Source organism: Ranitomeya variabilis, chromosome 6 (genome assembly GCF_051348905.1).
Source record: "Ranitomeya variabilis isolate aRanVar5 chromosome 6, aRanVar5.hap1, whole genome shotgun sequence".
In the NCBI taxonomy this organism is placed as follows: domain Eukaryota; kingdom Metazoa; phylum Chordata; class Amphibia; order Anura; family Dendrobatidae; genus Ranitomeya; species Ranitomeya variabilis.
Window position 1 is genome coordinate 124747583 of NC_135237.1, and position 23186 is coordinate 124770768.

The following is a 23186-nucleotide window of genomic DNA, read 5'->3' on the forward strand; positions in this document are numbered from 1 at the left end:
CGGTCCGTGACCCTGCCGTGGGGCGCACAGTAGATGAAGTGGATAGATGTGGATGGTGAAAAGTGGTGCAGTTGTGGGGGTGCGGTGCAGTAAATAACGAGGACACCAGGTTGCAGTCTCTTTACCTCTTTACTGAAGATCTCTGGGTCCTCAGTCCGGAACACGGTTCACCAGGCTGCGCAAGTCCGGCCGGTCCAATGGCACCTCCAGAGTTCTCTTCACAGGTGGAAATCGGTGCCTTCCTACTAGCGCTATGTGTTGTGGTCCTTCCCTGCTGTGCTTACGGAAAGTCCCCCACAACTGTTGTGTCTGTTTCTTAAGTTCCCTCACAACTCGATTAGATGATGTTCTGCTAATCCTCCGTCCCTCCCTGGTGTTCTGGTTGGGACGGCACCCGTTTGACGGGTAGGCTCGGAGCTCTTCCGGGACCCTAGAGTCGCCCCTCTCCACAAGTTGCCCCCCAAGACTGCATAGGTGATATGTGTTAGACAGCCCGCCTTAGACTGACTGTCCTGCCGCTGTTTGGAGTATTGCTTGAAGCTGAATGTTATTATACTCCCTCGGCGTTCCGTCCACCGGTAGTGCGCCTCAGTAGGATGTTGCTTCGGTCTTACAGCACGACTCCTACTGGTATTTCTCCTTTGCGTGATCTCGTTTCTCACTCAGCACAATCTATCTCTCTTCTAATCCTTTCTTGGGCACCGCCGATACCCGGAGCAGGCACGGTCCCGTTACGTTCGTTCTTGTTGCCAAGCCTCTGTCAGGATCCCACCCCTGACAGAGACCCTACTGTATCTTCCCCTACAACACCCTCTGCCACAAGGTGTTGCCTGGTTCCAACCCAGTCAGCTTTCTGATCTAACTTCCTGCCTGACCCCCAGTTTACCCACCATGGTGGGGAGTGGCCTAATGAATAGCACCCTTAGCTCCCCCCGGAGGCCCGGCTGTGAAATGTATTGGTGTCTGTGATACCTGATCTGATGAACTCCTTCAGTGCCATCAGACGCACCATAGCTCCCCATAGTGGTGGAGCCACAGTACTGCAACGACCAGGACTCTGGGGCGCTGCATGTATCCTCCCACAAAAACATAACAGCCCGCCTCTGTTGGCACAGTCTCTGAAGCATGTGCAGTGTTGAGTTCCACCTTGTTGCAACGTCTATGATTAGGCGATGCTGGGGAAGGTTCAAAGACCGCTGATAGGTCTGCATACGGCTGGAGTGTACAGGCGAACGTCGGATATGTGAGCAAAGTCCACGCACTTTGAGGAGCAGGTCGGAGAACCCAGGATAAGTTTTCAATAAGCACTGCACCACCAGGTTTAAGGTGTGAGCCAGGCAAGGAATGTGTTTCAGTTGGGAAAAGGAGATGGCAGCCATGAAATTCCTTCCGTTATCACTCACTACCTTGCCTGCCTCAAGATCTACTGTGCCCAGCCACGACTGCATTTCTTGTTGCAAGAACTCGGACAGAACTTCCGCGGTGTGTCTGTTGTCGCCCAAACACTTCATAGCCAATACAGCCTGCTGACGCTTGCCAGTAGCTGGCCCATAATGGGACAACTGGTGTGCAACAGTGTCATCTGCCGATGGATGGAGTGGTTGGCCGACTGCGGTCTGTGGAAGAGCTGTAGCTTCTGCAGGAGGACGAGGAGGAGGAGGGGGTGCGAATGCCTACAGCCAACTGTTTCCTAGACCGTGGGCTAGGCACAACTGTCCCGAAATTGATGTCCCCTGTGGACCCTGCATCCACCACATTCACCCAGTGTGCCGTGATGGACACATAACGTCCCTGGCCATGCCTACTGGTCCATGCATCTGTAGTCAGGTGCACCTTTGTACTCACAGATTGCCTGAGTGCATGGACGATGCGCTGTTTAACATGCTGGTGCAGGGCTGGGATGGCTTTTCTGGAAAAAAAGTGTCGACTGGGTAGCTCGTATCGTGGTTCAGCGTACTCCATCAGGGCTTTGAAAGCTTCGCTTTCAACTAACCGGTAGGGCATCATCTCTAACGAGATTAGTCTAGCTATGTGGGCGTTAAAACCCTGTGTACGCGGATGCGAGGATAAGTACTTCCTTTTTCTAACCAAAGTCTCATGTAGGGTGAGCTGGACTGGAGAGCTGGAGATCGTGGAACTTTCGGGTGTGCCGGTGTACATGGCAGACTGAGAGACGGTTGGAGACGGTATTGTTTCCGCCGGTGCCCTAGATGCAATATTTCCTCCTACAAAACTGGTGATTCCCTGACCCTGACTGCTTTTGGCTGGCAAAGAAACCTGCACAGATACTGCCGGTGGTGCGGAAAATGGTGGCCTTACAGTGACGGAAGGGATGTTGCGTTGCTGACTAGCTTCATTGGCCGAGGGTGCTACAACCTTAAGGGACGTTTGGTAGTTAGTCCAGGCTTGAAAATGCATGGTGGTTAAGTGTCTATGCATGCAACTAGTATTTAGACTTTTCAGATTCTGACCTCTGCTTAAGCTAGTTGAACATTTTTGACAGATGACTTTGCGCTGATCAATTGGATGTTGTTTAAAAAAATACCAGACTGCACTTAGCATCGGATCCCTTTTCAGGGATTGCAGACTGAGCTTTAACCGGATGGCCACGCTGTCCTCCAACAGGTTTTGGCTTTGACACACGTTTTGGGCCAGATACGGGCCCGGCAGATGGAACCTGTTGCGATGTTGATGCCTGCTGCGGCCCCTCCTCCACCTCCGCTTCTGAACTACTGCCGCCTGCACCCTGTTCCCCCAATGGCTGCCAATCGGGGTCAACAACTGGGTCATCTATTACCTCCTGTGATGCTGTAAGAATCAGGCTGCACTCAGATGTCATCCGAGTGCAGTCCAATTTGAGAGAGTAGATACTAACGGGGAAAACGGAGAGTGGACCCACTGGACCGTGACGACGAACGCCTCTCGGACGAGCTGACCAGGTGGACCGCCCTCTATACAGGGAGTGTTAGGGGCAGGCCCGTGAGGGACTATCGCCACGGAAGCTGGAGGGTCGACTGAGATCAGAAAGGTAAACTGCAGGAACACAGGGACCGAAGGAAACAGCAGAGGAAACAGAGGGAATGGCAAGGAACTACTGAGACGAGGGAGAAGATGGGAATGCTACAGAGACACGGAGGCTGACGAGACAATATGGAGACACAGAGGCTGACGGGAGCAAGGAAATGGTATAGGAGCCGGGCAGGTACTGAAGAGAAACAGGAACTGAAGGAACAAGGCAGGAACACAGGAAAAACAGGCAGGTACTGCAGAGAGAGGAGGAGTCCCAAGGTCAGAGAGCTAGGAACGCACAGAGACCACAGGTGACCAGAAGCACTTGTAAACACAAATGATCATCAGGCACAGAGGAGCAGCAGGAAGCAGCTTATATACCAGCGTGGGAGCTACTTCCGGGTTACAGTCCTCCAGGATGACGGAGAGGACAGGAAGGAGCGCCAACAGAGGAATCAGATGTGCGCACGCGCAGAGCTGAATGCGCCGCGCGCACGCACCCGGCGAGCTGCAGAGGCCGGGGGCGAGCGCTGCTTGACAGTACCCCCGTCTTTACGCCCCTCCTTTTTAAGACTTGAAAGAAACCGGGACAAAATACGAGGGGGCCTGAATGTTCTCACGAGGCTCCCAGGACCTCTCCTCAGGACCAAAACCTTTCCAGTCAACCAAAAACAAAGTTCTCCCTCTAAGTTTTTTCATGGCTAAAATGTCCCTAACTTCAAAGACATCATCCTCGGAAACAGGCGAAGGAGAACAAAGGTTAGAAGAATGAAACTGATTAAAAACTACGGGTTTAAGGAGAGACACATGGAAAGAATTAGAAATACGCAGAGAGGCAGGCAACTTAAGTTTGTAAGAAACGTCATTAATACGAGACAAAACTTCGAATGGACCGATATAGCGAGGACCCAGCTTATGTGAAGGAATTTTGAGACGGATAAATTTAGAAGAAACCCAAACCTTGTCCCCAGGATGGAATATAGGAGAATCGAGACGTCTTTTGTCCGCATGTCTCTTCATTCTGACTTGAGCCAACTCAAGGGCAGACTTGGTCTCCTGCCAGACCCTGGAGAACTCTCTAGACAGAAGATCAGCCGCTGGTACAGTAGAGACAGGAGGAACCGGAAGAGGAAGACCAGGATGTTGACCGTAGACGATAAAAAATGGAGATTTGTTAGTAGCCTCGCTGGAATGGTTATTGTAAGAAAACTCAGCCCATGGCAGCAAGTCAGACCAATCATTCTGATGGGAATTGGAAAAATGACGGAGATAAGTTACTAAGGTCTGATTAGTACGTTCCACCTGGCCATTGGACTGCGGATGGTAGGCCGAAGAAAAGTCAAGCGAAATGTTCATAGATTTGCAGAGGGATTTCCAGAAGCGGGCGGTGAATTGAACACCTCGGTCAGAAACAATATGCAAAGGAAGACCATGAAGACGAAAAATATGGTGAACAAAAATCTTTGCCAATTCGGGAGCAGAAGGCAAACCAGGTAGTGCAATGAAATGAGCCATCTTCGAGAAACGATCCATGACCACGAAGATGACGGTACAACCAGATGAAGAAGGCAGGTCAGTGATGAAGTCCATCGATAAATGTTGCCACGGAGTGGAGGGTACCGGTAAAGGATGCAAAAGCCCAGAAGGTAGTTGCCTGGGAATTTTATTCTTGGCACAGGAAGGACAAGAGGCGACAAAACTTTGGACATCCTTGGACAACGTAGGCCACCAGTAATAGCGAGAGATCAGACGGAGGGTTTTTTTGAGACCAACATGTCCAGCTAATTTGGAGGCATGACCCCAAAGTAAGACACGTTCTCTGTTCTCTTCAGCAACTAAGGTCTTACCCGGAGGCAACGAGGAAAGAGAGAGTGGAGCAACTGTGATGACTCTTGCAGGATCGATGATGTGCGCTGGTTCTTCTTCCATATCCACCGCTTGGAATGACCTAGACAGAGCATCGGCTCTGGAGTTTTTATCTCCTGGCAGGAAACGAAGTTCGAAGTCAAACCTGGCGAAAAACAAGGCCCACCTGGCCTGCCGAGGATTTAGTCTTTGTGCTGAGCGAATATACAGTGGGGCAAAAAAGTATTTAGTCAGTCAGCAATAGTGCAAGTTCCACCACTTAAAAAGATGAGAGGCGTCTGTAATTTACATCATAGGTAGACCTCAACTATGGGAGACAAACTGAGAAAAAAAAATCCAGAAAATCACATTGTCTGTTTTTTTATCATTTTATTTGCATTTTATGGTGGAAAATAAGTATTTGGTCAGAAACAAAATTTCATCTCAATACTTTGTAATCTATCCTTTGTTGGCAATGACAGAGGTCAAACGTTTTCTGTAAGTCTTCACAAGGTTGCCACACACTGTTGTTGGTATGTTGGCCCATTCCTCCATGCAGATCTCCTCTAGAGCAGTGATGTATTTGGCTTTTCACTTGGCAACACGGACTTTCAACTCCCTCCAAAGGTTTTCTATAGGGTTGAGATCTGGAGACTGGCTAAGCCACTCCAGGACCTTGAAATGCTTCTTACGAAGCCACTCCTTCGTTGACCTGGCGGTGTGCTTTGGATCATTGTCATGTTGAAAGACCCAGCCACGTTTCATCTTCAATGCCCTTGCTGATGGAAGGAGGTTTGCACTCAAAATCTCACGATACATGGCCCCATTCATTCTTTCATGTACCCGGATCAGTCGTCCTGGCCCCTTTGCAGAGAAACAGCCCCAAAGCATGATGTTTCCACCACCATGCTTTACAGTAGGTATGGTGTTTGATGGATGCAACTCAGTATTCTTTTTCCTCCAAACACGACAAGTTGTGTTTCTACCAAACAGTTCCAGTTTGGTTTCATCAGACCATAGGACATTCTCCCAAAACTCCTCTGGATCATCCAAATGCTCTCTAGCAAACTTCAGATGGGCCCGGACATGTACTGGCTTAAGCAGTGGGACATGTCTGGCACTGCAGGATCTGAGTCCATGGTGGCGTAGTGTGTTACTTATGGTAGGCCTTGTTACATTGGTCCCAGCTCTCTGCAGTCCATTTACTAGGTCCCCCCGCGTGGTTCTGGGATTTTTGCTCACCGTTCTTGTGATCATTCTGACCCCACGGGGTGGGATTTTGCGTGGAGCCCCAGATCGAGGGAGATTATCAGTGGTCTTGTATGTCTTCCATTTTCTAATTATTGCTCTCACTGTTGATTTCTTCACTCCAAGCTGGTTGGCTATTGCAGATTCAGTCTTCCCAGCCTGGTGCAGGGCTACAATTTTGTTTCTGGTGTCCTTTGACAGCTCTTTGGTCTTCACCATAGTGGAGTTTGGAGTCAGACTGTTTGAGGGTGTGCACAGGTGTCTTTTTATACTGATAACAAGTTTAAACAGGTGCCATTACTACAGGTAATGAGTGGAGGAAAGAGGAGACTCTTAAAGAAGAAGTTACAGGTCTGTGAGAGCCAGAAATCTTGATTGTTTGTTTCTGACCAAATACTTATTTTCCACCATAAAATGCAAATAAAATGATAAAAAAACAGACAATGTGATTTTTTGGATTTTTTTTTCTCAGTTTGTCTCCCATAGTTGAGGTCTACCTATGATGTAAATTACAGACGCCTCTCATCTTTTTAAGTGGTGGAACTTGCACTATTGCTGACTGACTAAATACTTTTTTGCCCCACTGTATGCCAGATTCTTGTGATCTGTGTAAATTACAAAACGATGTAAAGCCCCCTCCAAGAGGTACCGCCACTCCTCTAATGCCAACCTGATTTCCAAAAGTTCTTTATCACCGATAGAATAATTCTTTTCAGAGGAGGAGAAGATCTTAGAGAAAAAACCACAGGGCACAAGACGACCAGAAGAGGATTTCTGCGAGAGCACAGCTCCAGCTCCAATTGCAGAAGCATCTACTTCAAGGAAGAAGGGTTTATTGCCCACAGGACGATGAAGAATAGGAGCGGAGGCGAAGGCCTGCTTGATGGACCGGAAAGCCTCTTCGGCCTCAGACGACCACAGATGAGGATTGGCACCCTTCCGAATCATGGAGGAGATTGGAGCAGAAAGAGAGGAAAAGTGAGGGATAAACTGCCGATAGTAGTAAGCAAATCCGAGAAATCGCTGAATTGCTTTCACTCCAAGAGGACGTGGCCAGTTGAGCACGGCAGAAACTTTTCCTGGATCCATACACAAACCAGCGTCGGAAATGATGAAACCCAAGAAGGGAAGAGATGACTGTTCGAAGACACATTTTTCCAGTTTTGCGTACAGCCGATTCTCTCTCAAACGCTGAAGTACTTGCCGTACATCTCTTCTGTGAGTAGACAGATCTGGAGAGAACACAAGGATATCGTCCAAGTACACTACAACACAGGTGTAAAGTAGATCCCGAAAAACATCATTTACAAACTCCTGGAAGACTGCGGGTGCGTTGCATAAACCGAATGGCATAACCAAATATTCATAATGACCATCTCTGGTATTAAACGCAGTCTTCCACTCGTCACCGGAACGGATACGGACCAAATTATAAGCTCCTCTGAGATCCAATTTGGTAAAGATTCGTGCTCCACGTAGACGATCAAAGAGTTCTGGTATGAGAGGAAGTGGGTACTTGTTCTTGATCGTGATAGTGTTGAGACCCCGATAGTCTATACATGGGCGAAGGGAACCGTCCTTCTTCTTAACGAAGAAGAACCCAGCTCCTGCAGGTGAGGAAGACTTTCGAATGAAGCCTCTGGCCAGATTCTCTTGGATATATTTGGACATGGCTTGAGTTTCGGTAGGAGACAATGGGTAAATACGTCCTTGAGGTGGAGTAGAACCAGGAACAAGGTCTATTGGGCAGTCATAAGAGCGGTGCGGCGGCAAGATCTCCGCCTCCTTCTTGTTAAAGACATCCGAGAAGGCGCAATAGGCTGGAGGAATTCCCATGGATTCCGAAGCAGACCGAAAGGAGGACGCAGGCTTGACAGGAAGCAGGCACCTGTTCAGACAAGACTGTCCCCACCGCAGAACATCTCCAGTGCGCCAGTCCAGAGTGGGTTCGTGATCTCTCAGCCAAGGAAGACCCAAAAGGAAAGAATGAGACAATGAAGGTAAAACATAGAAGGCCAGTTTCTCACGATGAAGAGCTCCAATCTGAAGTTCAACTTCCTCCGTAACCAAGTTGACGGTCTCCCGCAAAGGCTGACCATCGACGGAAGCTATTTGTCTAGGAGTCTCCAAGGGTCTAACAGGTATCCCAAGCCTGTTAACAACCTCGAGCTGAACAAAGTTCCCAGCCGCTCCTGAATCAACATAAGCCTCCAGAGAAAAGTGACGGGAACCAGAGGTGGAGAGGAGTCGTAACCACCTAGGAAGGCCTCTCTTACCTGTCCTAGGCGGAGGCGTTTCCCGACCTCTGAGGACAGGCGCGTAAGAGATGAGAGGCACTGCCCCAGTAAAAACAGAGACCTTGTGCGAGTCTCTCCTTGCGGCGTTGCTCAGAAGACTTAAAGCGATCGACCTGCATGGGTTCAGGAGAAGATGAAGAAACAACCGGGGCTGTTTGAGAAAAAGAAGTCCCCAGAGCAATAGTGGTCTGGCGAAGAGGTCTCATTTCTCTGGCAAGTTCGCGAGTGCGCTCCTGAAAGCGCAGATCAATGCGTATGGCTAAGGAGATAAGATCATCCAAAGAGGTGGGAGTGTCCCGCCCTGCCAGCTCATCCTTAATCCGTGAAGACAAACCACGCCAAAATGCTCCAACCAAAGCCTCATTATTCCACCCAAGGTCTAAAGACAGAGTCCGGAAACGGATGGCGTACTGAGCTACAGAGAGAGTAGCCTGGCTAAGGTTAAAGAGGGACTCTGTGGTAGAGACCAGACATCCAGGTTCATCAAAAACCTTGCGGAAGGTATCCAGGAACGGATTGAGTTGGGAGACCAAAGGATCATTACGCTCCCAAAGGGGATTAACCCACGCCAAAGCCTCACCCTCTAAATGGGATACTATAAAAACAACCTTAGCTCGATCGGTGGGATAAAGTAACGGAGACAATTCAAAATGCAACTGGCATTGATTAAGAAAGCCGCGACACGCTTTAGGATCCCCACCATACCGAGGAGGTCTAGCAAGTCGGGGCGAGGGTTGTGGCGCAGAGACAGGAGTGGAGACAGAGGCCACACTCTGGAGGGCGAGAAGCCGATCATTAATAGAGGCCAAAAAATTCGAAATATGGGACTGAGTGTCCCGTTGTAGACCTAGCTCCAGCTGAAGGGCAACCAACTGCGGAGCAATACCAGGATCAGAAGGCTGTAAAGCCGCTAGGCGAGACTCCATATTTTTTAAAAACGACATGATCCTGGTCTGGTTTTCACGCAAAAAGAGTAAGTCTTTTTGAGTAGCGGAAACTCCAGCGGGGTCCATGGCCTGATGATACTGTGATGCTGTAAGAATCAGGCTGCACTCAGATGTAATCCGAGTGCAGTCCAATTTGAGAGAGTAGATACTAACGGGGAAAACGGAGAGTGGACCCACTGGACCGTGACGACGAACCCCTCTCGGACGAGCTGACCAGGTGGACCGCCCCCTATACAGGGAGTGTTAGGGGCAGGCCCGTGAGGGACTATCGCCACGGAATCTGGAGGGTCGACTGAGATCAGAAAGGTAAACTGCAGGAACACAGGGACCGAAGGAAACAGCGGAGGAAACAGAGGGAATGGCAAGGAACTACTGAGACGAGGGAGAAGATGGGAATGCTACAGAGACACGGAGGCTGACGAGACAATATGGAGACACAGAGGCTGACGGGAGCAAGGAAATGGTATAGGAGCTGGGCAGGTACTGAAGAGAAACAGGAACTGAAGGAACAAGGCAGGAACACAGGAAAAACAGGCAGGTACTGCAGAGACAGGAGGAGTCCCAAGGTCAGAGAGCTAGGAACGCACAGAGACCACAGGTGACCAGAAGCACTTGTAAACACAAATGATCATCAGGCACAGAGGAGCAGCAGGAAGCAGCTTATATACCAGCATGGGAGCTACTTCCGGGTTACAGTCCTCCAGGATGACGGAGAGGACAGGAAGGAGCGCCAACAGAGGAATCAGATGTGCGCACGTGCAGAGCTGAATGCGCCGCGCGCGCGCACCCGGCGAGCTGCAGAGGCCGGGGGCGAGCGCTGCATGACACCTCCTCTTCGAGCTCGTGTGCAACTTCGTCTGTGTCACTGTGTCGGTCGGTGGTATAGCGTTCGTGGCGGGGCAACATAGTCTCATCAGGGTCTGATTGTGGATCAGTACCCTGAGAGGGCAATGTGGTGGTCTGAGTCAAAGGAGCAGCATAGTACTCTGGCTGTGGCTGTGCATCAGTGCACTCCATGTCAGAATCTACTTGTAATGGGCATGGCCTGTTAAGTGTTTCACTTTCTAAGCCAGGGACGGTATGTGTAAAGAGCTCCATGGAGTAACCCGTTGTGTCGCCTGCTGCATCCTTCTCTCTTGTTGTAGTTTTTGCTGAAGAGGACAAGGAAGCGACTTGTCCCTGACCGTGAACATCCACAAGCGACGCGCTGCTATTACATTTACCAGTTTCAGAAGAGGAGGCAAAAGAGCTAGAGGCTGAGTCTGCAATGTAAGCCAAAACTTGCTGTTGCTGCTCCGCCTTTAAAAGCGGTTTTCCTACTCCCAGAAAAGAGAGCATTCGAGGCCTTGTGTAGCCAGACGACGAAACTGGCTCCACAGCTCCAGACTTAGGTGGACTATTTTTATCCCCACGACCACCTGATGCTCCACTACCAATACTGTCATGATTCTCAATGGCGAGAGAACATAGCCCAGCATATATGAGAACTAGCTCTTGGAAGATGGAAACTATACTGACCATGAACTAAACCTGCCGCACAACTAGAAGTGGCCGGGTAGCATGCCTACGTTTTTTATCCCTAGATGCCCAGCGCCAGCCGGAGAACTACCTAATCCTAGCAGAGGAAAAGACAGTCCTGGCTCACCTCTAGAGAAATTTTCCCAAAAGGCAGACAGAGGCCCCCACATATATTGGCGGTGATTTTAGATGAAATGACAAACGTAGTATGAAAATAGGTTTAGCAAAATCGAGGTCCGCTTACTAGATAGCATGAAGACAGAAAGGGCACTTTCATGGTCAGCAGAAAACCCTATCAAAACACCATCCAGAAATTACTTTAAGACTCTAGCATTAACTCATAACACCAGAGTGGCAATTTCCGCTCACAAGAGCTTTCCAGACACAGTAACGAAACAGCAGCTGTGAACAGGAACAAAATGCAAAAACACACAAGGACAAAAGTCCAACTTAGCTAGGAGTTGTCTGGTAGCAGGAACATGCACAGAAGGCTTCTGATTACATTGTTGACCGGCATGAAACTGACAGAGGAGCAAGGTTATATAGCGACTCCCACATCCTGATAGGAGCAGGTGAACAGAGGGGATGATGCACACAAGTACAATTCCACAAGTGGCCACCGGGGGAGCCCAGAATCCAATTTCACAACAGTACCCCCCCCTCAAGGAGGGGGCACCGAACCCTCACCAGAACCACCAGGGCGATCAGGATGAGCCCTATGAAAGGCACGGACAAGATCGGAGGCATGAACATCAGAGGCAGTGACCCAAGAATTATCCTCCTGACCGTATCCCTTCCATTTGACCAGATACTGGAGTTTCCGTCTGGAAACACGAGAGTCTAAGATCTTTTCCACAACGTACTCCAACTCACCCTCAACCAACACCGGAGCAGGAGGCTCAACGGAAGGCACAGCCGGTACCTCATACCTGCGCAACAATGACCGATGAAAAACATTATGAATCGAAAAGGATGCAGGGAGGTCCAAACGGAAGGACACAGGGTTAAGAATCTCCAATATCTTGTACGGGCCGATGAACCGAGGCTTAAACTTAGGAGAAGAAACCCTCATAGGGACAAAACGAGAAGACAACCACACCAAGTCCCCAACACAAAGCCGAGGACCAACACGACGACGGCGGTTGGCAAAAAGATGAGTCTTCTCCTGGGACAACTTCAAATTGTCCACCACCTGCCCCCAAATCTGATGCAACCTCTCCACCACAGCATCCACTCCAGGACAATCCGAAGATTCCACTTGACCGGAGGAAAATCGAGGATGAAACCCCGAATTACAGAAAAACGGGGACACCAAGGTGGCAGAGCTGGCCCGATTATTGAGGGCGAACTCCGCCAAAGGCAAAAAAGCAACCCAATCATCCTGATCCGCAGACACAAAACACCTCAAATATGTCTCCAAGGTCTGATTAGTCCGCTCGGTCTGGCCATTAGTCTGAGGATGGAAAGCAGACGAAAAAGACAAATCTATGCCCATCCTAGCACAGAATGCCCGCCAAAATCTAGACACGAATTGGGTCCCTCTGTCAGAAACGATATTCTCCGGAATACCATGCAAACGAACAACATTTTGAAAAAACAGAGGAACCAACTCGGAAGAAGAAGGCAACTTAGGCAAGGGAACCAGATGGACCATCTTAGAGAAACGGTCACACACCACCCAGATGACAGACATCTTCTGAGAAACAGGCAGATCCGAAATAAAATCCATCGAGATGTGCGTCCAAGGCCTCTTCGGGATAGGCAAGGGTAACAACAATCCACTAGCCCGAGAACAACAAGGCTTGGCCCGAGCACAAACGTCACAAGACTGCACAAAGCCTCGCACATCTCGTGACAGGGAAGGCCACCAGAAGGACCTTGCCACCAAATCCCTGGTACCAAAGATTCCAGGATGACCTGCCAACGCAGAAGAATGAACCTCAGAGATGACTCTACTGGTCCAATCATCAGGAACAAACAGTCTACCAGGTGGGCAACGATCAGGTCTATCCGCCTGAAACTCCTGCAAGGCCCGCCGCAGGTCTGGAGAAACGGCAGACAATATCACTCCATCTTTAAGGATACCTGTGGGCTCAGAATTACCAGGGGAGTCAGGCTCAAAACTCCTAGAAAGGGCATCCGCCTTAACATTCTTAGAACCCGGTAGGTATGACACCACAAAATTAAACCGAGAGAAAAACAACGACCAGCGCGCCTGTCTAGGATTCAGGCGCCTGGCAGACTCAAGGTAAATTAAATTTTTGTGGTCAGTCAATACCACCACCTGATGTCTGGCCCCCTCAAGCCAGTGACGCCACTCCTCAAAAGCCCACTTCATGGCCAAAAGCTCCCGATTCCCAATATCATAATTCCGCTCGGCGGGCGAAAATTTACGGGAAAAAAAGGCACAAGGTCTCATCACGGAGCAGTCGGAACTTCTCTGCGACAACACCGCCCCAGCTCCGATTTCAGAAGCGTCGACCTCAACCTGAAAAGGAAGAGCAACATCAGGCTGACGCAACACTGGGGCGCAAGAAAAGCGGCGCTTGAGCTCCCGAAAGGCCTCCACAGCATCAGGGGACCAATCAGCAACATCAGCACCCTTCTTAGTCAAATCAGTCAATGGTTTTACAACATCAGAAAAACCAGCAATAAATCGACGATAAAAGTTAGCAAAGCCCAAAAATTTCTGAAGACTCTTAAGAGAAGAGGGTTGCGTCCAATCACCAATAGCCTGAACCTTGACAGGATCCATCTCGATGGAAGAGGGGGAAAAAATGTATCCCAAGAAGGAAATCTTTTGAACCCCAAAAACACACTTAGAACCCTTCACACACAAGGAATTAGACTGCAAAACCTGAAAAACCCTCCTGACCTGCTGGACATGAGAGTCCCAGTCATCCGAAAAAATCAGAATATCATCCAGATACACAATCATAAATTTATCCAAATAATCGCGGAAAATGTCATGCATAAAGGACTGGAAGACTGAAGGGGCATTTGAAAGACCAAAAGGCATCACCAAATACTCAAAATGGCCCTCGGGCGTATTAAATGCGGTTTTCCACTCATCCCCCTGCTTGATTCGCACCAAATTATACGCCCCACGGAGATCAATCTTAGAGAACCACTTGGCCCCCTTTATACGAGCAAACAAATCAGTAAGCAGTGGTAACGGATATTGATATTTAACCGTGATTTTATTCAAAAGTCGATAATCAATACACGGCCTCAAAGAGCCGTCTTTCTTAGACACAAAGAAAAAACCGGCTCCTAAGGGAGATGACGAAGGACGAATATGTCCCTTTTCCAAGGACTCCTTTATATATTCTCGCATAGCCGCGTGTTCAGGCACAGACAGATTAAATAAACGACCCTTAGGGTATTTACTACCCGGGATCAAGTCTATGGCACAATCGCACTCCCGGTGCGGAGGTAGTGAACCAACCTTGGGTTCTTCAAAAACGTCACGAAAGTCAGACAAGAATTCAGGAATCTCAGAGGGAATAGATGATGAAATGGAAACCAAAGGTACGTCCCCATGAGTTCCTTTACATCCCCAGCTTAACACAGACATAGCTCTCCAGTCGAGGACTGGGTTATGAGATTGCAGCCATGGCAATCCCAGCACCAAAACATCATGTAGATTATACAGCACCAGAAAGCGAATAACCTCCTGGTGATCCGGATTAACACGCATAGTCACTTGTGTCCAGTATTGTGGTTTATTACTAGCCAATGGGGTGGAGTCAATCCCTTTCAGAGGTATCGGAGCCTCCAATGGCTCCAAATCATACCCACAGCGTTTGGCAAAGGACCAATCCATAAGACTCAAAGCAGCGCCAGAGTCGACATAGGCGTCCGCGGTAATAGATGACAAAGAACAAATCAGGGTTACAGATAGAATAAACTTAGACTGTAAAGTGCTAATTGAAACAGACTTGTCAGGCTTCTTAGTACGCTTAAAGCATGCTGATATAACATGAGTTGAATCACCACAATAGAAGCACAACCCATTTTTTCGTCTAAAATTCTGCCGCTCGCTTCTGGACAGAATTCTATCACATTGCATATTTTCTGGCGTTTTCTCAGTAGACACCGCCAAATGGTGCACAGGTTTGCGCTCCCGCAGATCGATCTGAATAGCCATCGTCATGGACTCATTCAGACTCGCAGGCACAGGGAACCCCACCATAACATCCTTAATGGCATCAGAGAGACCTTCTCTGAAAATCGCCGCCAGGGCGCACTCATTCCACTGAGTAAGCACAGACCATTTGCGGAATTTTTGGCAGTATATTTCAGCTTCATCTTGCCCCTGAGACAAGGACATCAAGGCCTTTTCCGCCTGAAGCTCTAAATGAGGTTCCTCATAAAGCAACCCCAAGGCCAGAAAAAACGCATCCACATTGAGCAACGCAGGATCCCCTGGTGCCAATGCAAAAGCCCAGTCCTGAGGGTCGCCCCGGAGCAAGGAAATTACAATCCTGACCTGCTGTGCAGGGTCTCCGGCAGAGCGAGACTTCAGGGACAAAAACAATTTGCAATTATTTTTAAAATTTTGAAAGTGAGATCTATTCCCCGAGAAGAATTCAGGCAAAGGAATTCTAGGCTCAGACATAGGTGCATGAACAACAAAATCTTGCAAATTTTGTACCTTTGTGGCGAGATTATTCAAACCTGTAGCTACACTCTGAAGATCCATTTGAAACAGGTGAACACAGAGCCATTCAAGGATTAGAAGGAGAGAAAGAGAGGAAGGCTGCAGCATAGGCAAACTAGCAAGTGATTCAATTAAGAGCACACTCAGAACTAGAGGAAAAAAAAAAAAAAAATTGTAGCAGACTTCTTTTTTTCTCTCCTTTCTCAGCCAGTAATTTAACCCTTTTTTGGGCCGGTCAAACTGTCATGATTCTCAATGGCGAGAGAACATAGCCCAGCATATATGAGAACTAGCTCTTGGAAGATGGAAACTATACTGACCATGAACTAAACCTGCCGCACAACTAGAAGTGGCCGGGTAGCATGCCTACGTTTTTTATCCCTAGATGCCCAGCGCCAGCCGGAGAACTACCTAATCCTAGCAGAGGAAAAGACAGTCCTGGCTCACCTCTAGAGAAATTTTCCCAAAAGGCAGACAGAGGCCCCCACATATATTGGCGGTGATTTTAGATGAAATGACAAACGTAGTATGAAAATAGGTTTAGCAAAATCGAGGTCCGCTTACTAGATAGCATGAAGACAGAAAGGGCACTTTCATGGTCAGCAGAAAACCCTATCAAAACACCATCCAGAAATTACTTTAAGACTCTAGCATTAACTCATAACACCAGAGTGGCAATTTCCGCTCACAAGAGCTTTCCAGACACAGTAACGAAACAGCAGCTGTGAACAGGAACAAAATGCAAAAACACACAAGGACAAAAGTCCAACTTAGCTAGGAGTTGTCTGGTAGCAGGAACATGCACAGAAGGCTTCTGATTACATTGTTGACCGGCATGAAACTGACAGAGGAGCAAGGTTATATAGCGACTCCCACATCCTGATAGGAGCAGGTGAACAGAGGGGATGATGCACACAAGTACAATTCCACAAGTGGCCACCGGGGGAGCCCAGAATCCAATTTCACAACACACTACCATCATTACCAGCTGACAATGAACGCCCACGGCCACGACGACCTCTTGCACCAGACTTCCTCATTGTTTTAAAAACTTAACCAAAGTAACTTTATTTGTTGCTGTCAAACAACTTACACGGTGAGCTATAACTTCAGTATGATTTCAATATCCCTTAACAGGTTGGTGAGACCACAAGGAAAATCAGGCACAATGTTACACACTCTGTTTTCTGTGGCACCAAATCACAGAGATGCCACACACGCAGGACTGTCACTCAAGCACAAATGTCAATATTAATCTCCCACTGTTTTCTTTTTTTTTTCTTTTTCAGGGAGACTTTAGAAACCAAATAATAAAAAATAAATAGGCTTTCTATGGCCCACTGAGTGAGAGATGGCACACACAGGAGTCAGGAGTGGCACACAAGCAGAAAGGGCAATATTAATCTCCCACTGTTTTATTTTTTTTTTCTTTTTCAGGGAGACTTTAGAAACCAAATAATAAAAAATAAATAGGCTTTCTATGGCCCACTGAGTGAGAGATGGCACACACAGGAGTCAGGAGTGGCACACAAGCAGAAAGGGCAATATTAATCTCCCACTGTTTTAACTTTTTTTTTCTTTTTCAGGGAGACTTTAGAAACCAAATAATAAAAAAAACAAAGGCTTTCTATGGCCCACTGAGTGAGAGATGGCACACACAGGAGTCAGGAGTGGCACACAAGCAGAAAGGGCAATATTAATCTCCCACTGTTTTATTTTTTTTTTCTTTTTCAGGGAGACTTTAGAAACCAAATAATAAAAAATAAATAGGCTTTCTATGGCCCACTGAGTGAGAGATGGCACACACAGGAGTCAGGAGTGGCACACAAGCCCTGAGGCCAATATTTTTCTCCCACTGATTGATGTAGTGTTTTTTTTTCAGGTAGATTTTAGAACCCAAATCAAGCAAAAAAATAAATAGGCTTTCTATGGCCCACTGAGTGAGAGATGGCACACACAGGGATGGCACTCTAGCAGAAATGCCAATCTTAATCTCCCACAAAAAAAAACAGGGACTGTCCTACAATTACTATCTCCCTGCAGTAATCTCAGCCAGGTATGGCAGGCAGCAATAAGGAGTGGACTGATGCACAAATTAAATAAAAAGTGTGGACAAACAAAAAAGATAGCTGTGCAGAAAGGAAGGAACAAGAGGATATGTGCTTTGAAAAAAGCAGTTGGTTTGCACAGTGGCGTACACACAGCAATACAGCTATCAGGGAGCCTTCTAGGGCAGCCCAATGAGCTACAGCGCTGAGAGAAAAAAAAAATGTAGCTTCCACTGTCCCTGCACACCGAAGGTGGTGTTGGACAGTGGAAATCGCTACAGCACAAGCGGTTTGGTGGTTAATGGACCCTGCCTAACGCTCTCCCTGCTTGTGACGAAGCGGCAGCAACCTCTCCCTAAGCTCAGATCAGCAGCAGTGAGATGGCGGTCGGCGGGAACGCCCCTTTATAGCCCCTGTGACGCCGCAGACAGCAAGCCAATCACTGCAATGCCCTTCTCTAAGATGGTGGGGACCAGGACCTATGTCATCACGCTGCCCACACTCTGCGTTCACCTTCATTGGCTGAGAAATGGCGCTTTTCGCGTCATTGAAACGCGACTTTGGCGCGAAAGTCGCGTACCGCATGTCCGATGCAACGCTGGGATCGGCTCGGTTTCATGAGACGCCGACTTTGCCAAAAGTCGGCGACTTTTGAAAATGAACGACCCGTTTCGCTCAACCCTACAAAACACATTGAGCCTGGTTCATCAAAGTTTTTATCCAGAATTCTGGCGGAAAATCTTTGAACAATCACAAAATTTAGACGCAACTTGGAGTTGTGCCTAAAATTTAGTGACTTTTGAAGTTTTCATGCCTGTTTCTCCCATCTCCAACAAAATGGGCAAAAACCAGGTAGGGAAAGGGTGGGATGCTACAACACGTCTAATTCATGATGAGTTGTGGAGATCCCTACACCAAAAATCTCACTCCAGTACCCAACTGGAGTGATACAGTACGTCTGCTGTAGTAAGGGAGGCAACGACACTCCAGATTTGTAAAGAAGCTTGCATCTCTTCATGAATCAGGAGCTTCTGACTCCAGCATGCCCCCTCATCAAGACTGGCATGAATAACAACATTTTTTTTAAATACAAAACTTACTCAATTTGTCACTCTGATCCCAATCGATTACCTAATTTTGTCTCTTCTAAATTCTTCACACAAATATTATAAAGACATAAAATATATAAAATTCTTCCCCACAAGTGTCGATGATTTATACCATGCTTACTTACTTTGTAAAGATTCACAATTTATACTACAAAAAGTTGTAACTGTAAGACATTTTATAGTAAATTGAACAGGAACCTTTGTCCATTCGATTATTTTAGAAATAATAGGTAATAACTTTGTGCAAAACCACTCACCCGTTCAAAATGCGTTCAAAAGTTGAGTTCATAGGACATATCCTAGGGTGATGTAATCATTCTGCAACCCTCAAATAATTTTGAATGATTCCATAAAACTGAATTGTGATATCATAGCACTAGGTATATAAAAATTTAGTACTTGGTAAAGGTGTCATATGAAACACTTAGAAGAATGAAAAGCCTTGAGTCTGAGCAATGATTCACCTTTATGAATTAGTTAATCTACAATTTTCATGGATGAGATGCAAGTCAAAATATAACTTACATTTATGTCAGTAAGTCATCGTCAGGTACACAAATGGAAATGTTATATTTTAATACTTTTATGGCAGATGCAGCTGCAAATCCATTTTCATCTGATGTCCAGTTTAACTACCATTCACATGCTAGATTGAATTAAGTCATCAACTTTTGACAATTCTATTTCAGTAGTTTTCTTTGCTACTTACTAAAAACCTTTATTTTTATTAACCCCTCAATGACCGGCGGGCCTGAATGTGGCTGCATCAAGACCTTGTTTTATGATGAGAAATTAAATATACTTTTTTTTAGCAATGTACTGACTTACATAGTTAGCAGGGCCGTATTTAGAGTTTCTGCTGCCCTAGGCACTTTTCGTGCTGCCTCCCCCATTGGCGAGTATGACTAATGCAGACACTATCGGCAGTGACTTAGGCTACTTTCACATCAGCGATTTTTGACATTTGCGGCAGATCCGGCAGTTTTTCCGCATCCGTAACGGATCACTTATGGCAACACTGTGTTCGGCCTCATTCATTCCCTATGGGACTTGCGGCACTTGCGGTTTTGTTGCGATCCGGCAAATGCGGTACTTGCAGCAACAGGAAAAAAAAAATGATGCTAGCAGTGTTTTTCTTTGTCTCGCCTCAAGTGCCGCACATGTCCACAAGTCCCGCACATGTCCACAAGTCCCATAGGGAAAGAATGAGGCCGAACGCAGAGTTGCCAGCCCGTAAGTGATATGTTACGCGACAGATGCGGAAAAACTGCAGTGTCTGCCGCGAACGGAGAAAATCGCTGATGTGAAAGTAGCCTTAGCAAACCTTTCCATTACTTGTCATGTGAGAATCTGGTGGATCTCATACACAGTACATGGTCAGTTGATTCTGCCACGGTTGCACAGTTTGGCTGACAGATTTTTAAGGGCAACCTGTCAGTTGATTCATACTACCAAAACCACGGGCAGCATCAGTCAGACTGCAAACAGGGATGTTTATCTCTGCAATGCTCGGACGTTTCAGAGAGAATAGTGTGAAGAGCTGGATGGGTAATTTAGTGAGAGGACGGACTAATCTGTTTCTATCGTCTGTGGGCTTCTCATTCCATGTCTCTAGATCAGGGGTGGGCAATTTATTTCCCCGAGGGGCCAGATGAAAGACCATGAATGTTGTGGAGCATGAAATAGCATGAAAATAATTCTACTCAATATTAATTAGTATTAATTGTATCACTTAATATTGAGAATTAAGTATGCTGACACCCGCTATATATCTTTAAACCCCCCACAGCCCCTTATATACAGCATGAGCCCCACACAGCCTCCCCATATACAGCATGAGACCCACATAACCTCCCCATATACAGCATGAGACCAGCCTCTCATCTCCTCAGCAGCCTCCCCTCTCCAGCCTCTCATCCCCTCTCCTCAGCAGCCTCACCTCACCAGCCTCTCATCTCCTCCCCTCAGCAGCCTCCCCTCACCAGCCTCTCATCCCCTCTCCTCAGCAGCCTCCCCACACCAGCCTCTCATCTCCTCTCCTTTCCAGCCTCTCATCTCCTCTCCTTACCAGCCTCTCCTCACCAGCCTCTCCTCTCCTTACCAGCCTCTCCTCACCAACCTCTCCTCTCCTTACCAGCCTCTCCTCTCCAGCCTCTCCTCTCCTTACCAGCCTCTCCTCTCCTTACCAGCCTCTCATCTCCTTTCCAGCCTCTCATCTCCTTTCCAGCCTCTCATCTCCTTTCCAGCCTCTCATCTCCTCTCCTCACCAGCCTCTCCTCTCCTTACCAGCCTCTCCTCTCCTTTCCAGCCTCTCATCTCCTCTACTCAGCAGCCTCCCCACACCAGCCTCTCATCTCCTCTCCTTTCCAGCCTCTCATCTCCTCTCCTTACCAGCCTCTCCTCACCAGCCTCTCCTCTCCTTTCCAGCCTCTCCTCTCCAGCCTCTCCTCTCCTTTCCAGCCTCTCCTCTCCTTTCCAGCCTCTCATCTCCTTTCCAGCCTCTCATCTCCTCTCCTCACCAGACTCTCCTCTCCTTTCCAGCCTCTCATCTCCTCTCCTCAGCAGCCTCCCCACACCAGCCTCTCATCTCCTCTCCTTTCCAGCCTCTCATCTCCTCTCCTTACCAGCCTCTCCTCACCAGCCTCTCCTCTCCTTACCAGCCTCTCCTCTCCTTTCTAGCCTCTCATCTCCTCTCCTTTCCAGCCTCTCATCTCCTCTCCTTTCCAGCCTCTCATCTCCTCTCCTTTCCAGCCTCTCATCTCCTCTCCTTTCCAGCCTCTCATCTCCTCTCCTCAGAAGCCTCCCCACACCAGCCTCTCATCTCCTCTCCTTTCCAGCCTCTCATCTCCTCAGCAGCCTCCCCCACCAGCCTCTCATCTCTCCTTACCAGCCTCTCATCTCCTCCCCTTACCAGCCTCCCCTCTCCTCACTCACATCAGCAGACTCCCGTCTCCTCTCTCACCTCACTCCTCTCTGCAGCTTCCTGAGTCCTCACACACTGCCCGCCTCCTCTCCCTGCTCACCGCCGACTTCAGTATCGTCTCCCACAAACATGTCCGTCCTGCTTCTCTACAAAAAAGCAAAATGTCTTCCAGCTTGAAACGTGTAAATCACCACAATCTGTGTCTCCCCTGTATGTGCATGCTGAGACTTATAGTGCCACAGCAGCTGAGACAGGACGGAAGGGCTCTTACCTGCAGATAGCAGCCGTGGACCTTAGCATGGTCCCCCCTCTGACAGGCAACATCTGAGGGGGCAGACAAGCACAGAGGTGAGACCCCCAATATCCCCAGACCCCCCTGATGCTCCCTGTACAAACCCCCCAGTCACCTTCTCACCACATGGGGGACAGTACTGGCAGAGCACAAGAAGTGCAGCACTGAAACACTTCCCCCGCAGATGACACAGAAAGGTTCCTTGTTACCGAGGAGACAGGAAATCCTCGGGCTGACAGCAGTTAACTCCGTACTGTCTGTGCCGTCACCTGCGGAGTATTCCTGAGGGCTCTCACACCTCCAGTCTGCTCCAGTGCTCCTACATAAGAGCGAGCAGCATGTCACATGACCCGCATCAGGACCGTGATACACTTGGGGAGGACGCACTGACCCTGGATCCGGTTTACCCGCCTGCCCCTCTGAGGTAATGTGTATGCAGTTATTATACCTTATTACACTGTTGTACTTGGGCCTTTGGTCTGGTTATGTGTGTTGGGGCTTGTATTTAGTTAGCAGTATGGGCTTTATGGTCCACCATCTATTATTATGGGTTAAAATCTGATCCCGGCTCCGTGCGCCCCTTATATGCTCCTTTAGTGGTGTCCATGCGCACCCTGTGGTACCGAGCCTCACCTGTTTTTCTTATATGTGGTATGTTTTACATTTATACTTTTGTGCAATAAAATTTATATTTTTATACATTGGGTTTTTGGTCGTTTTTTCTGGGTCTTTATGACCCACATTTCTCTTGCTTTATATTTCATAGCGACTTACCCGCATTTATGCATTAGTCCTCTTGGCGTAGCATTTTGTTCTGGATTATTTGAATTATAAATATCATCTTCTGCTATGCATATTTTTGTTTTGTGTTCTGTTACCGTGATACACTTGGGCCTGCTGCTTAAAGGTACAGCACCCATTTCTGCCCCATACAGTAGTCAGGGCTGTAATGCCCTGATGGCGGCCCTGCGCCCGAGACCCCCTCCCCCCGCAGCAGCCAAGACTGAGGTGGGTGGGTGGGGCCAGGGGTGAATCTAGCCTCTATGCTGCCTGAGGCGAACTGCAAAATGGCGCCCCCCCCCATAGTAAAATCAGTATAAATAAATCTGGTTTACTCTTTACTTACATTCAATTTACATTACATTTACTCTTTACATGCATTCAGTAGTTTGAAGTCACATAGAGTGCAGAAATATGTCTACAGCCCTGAACACCCCTTTAATTGCTACGTACTGTAGATCTGTATCCAGATGTATGATAAATAATAATGATTGCAGGGGCCTTCAC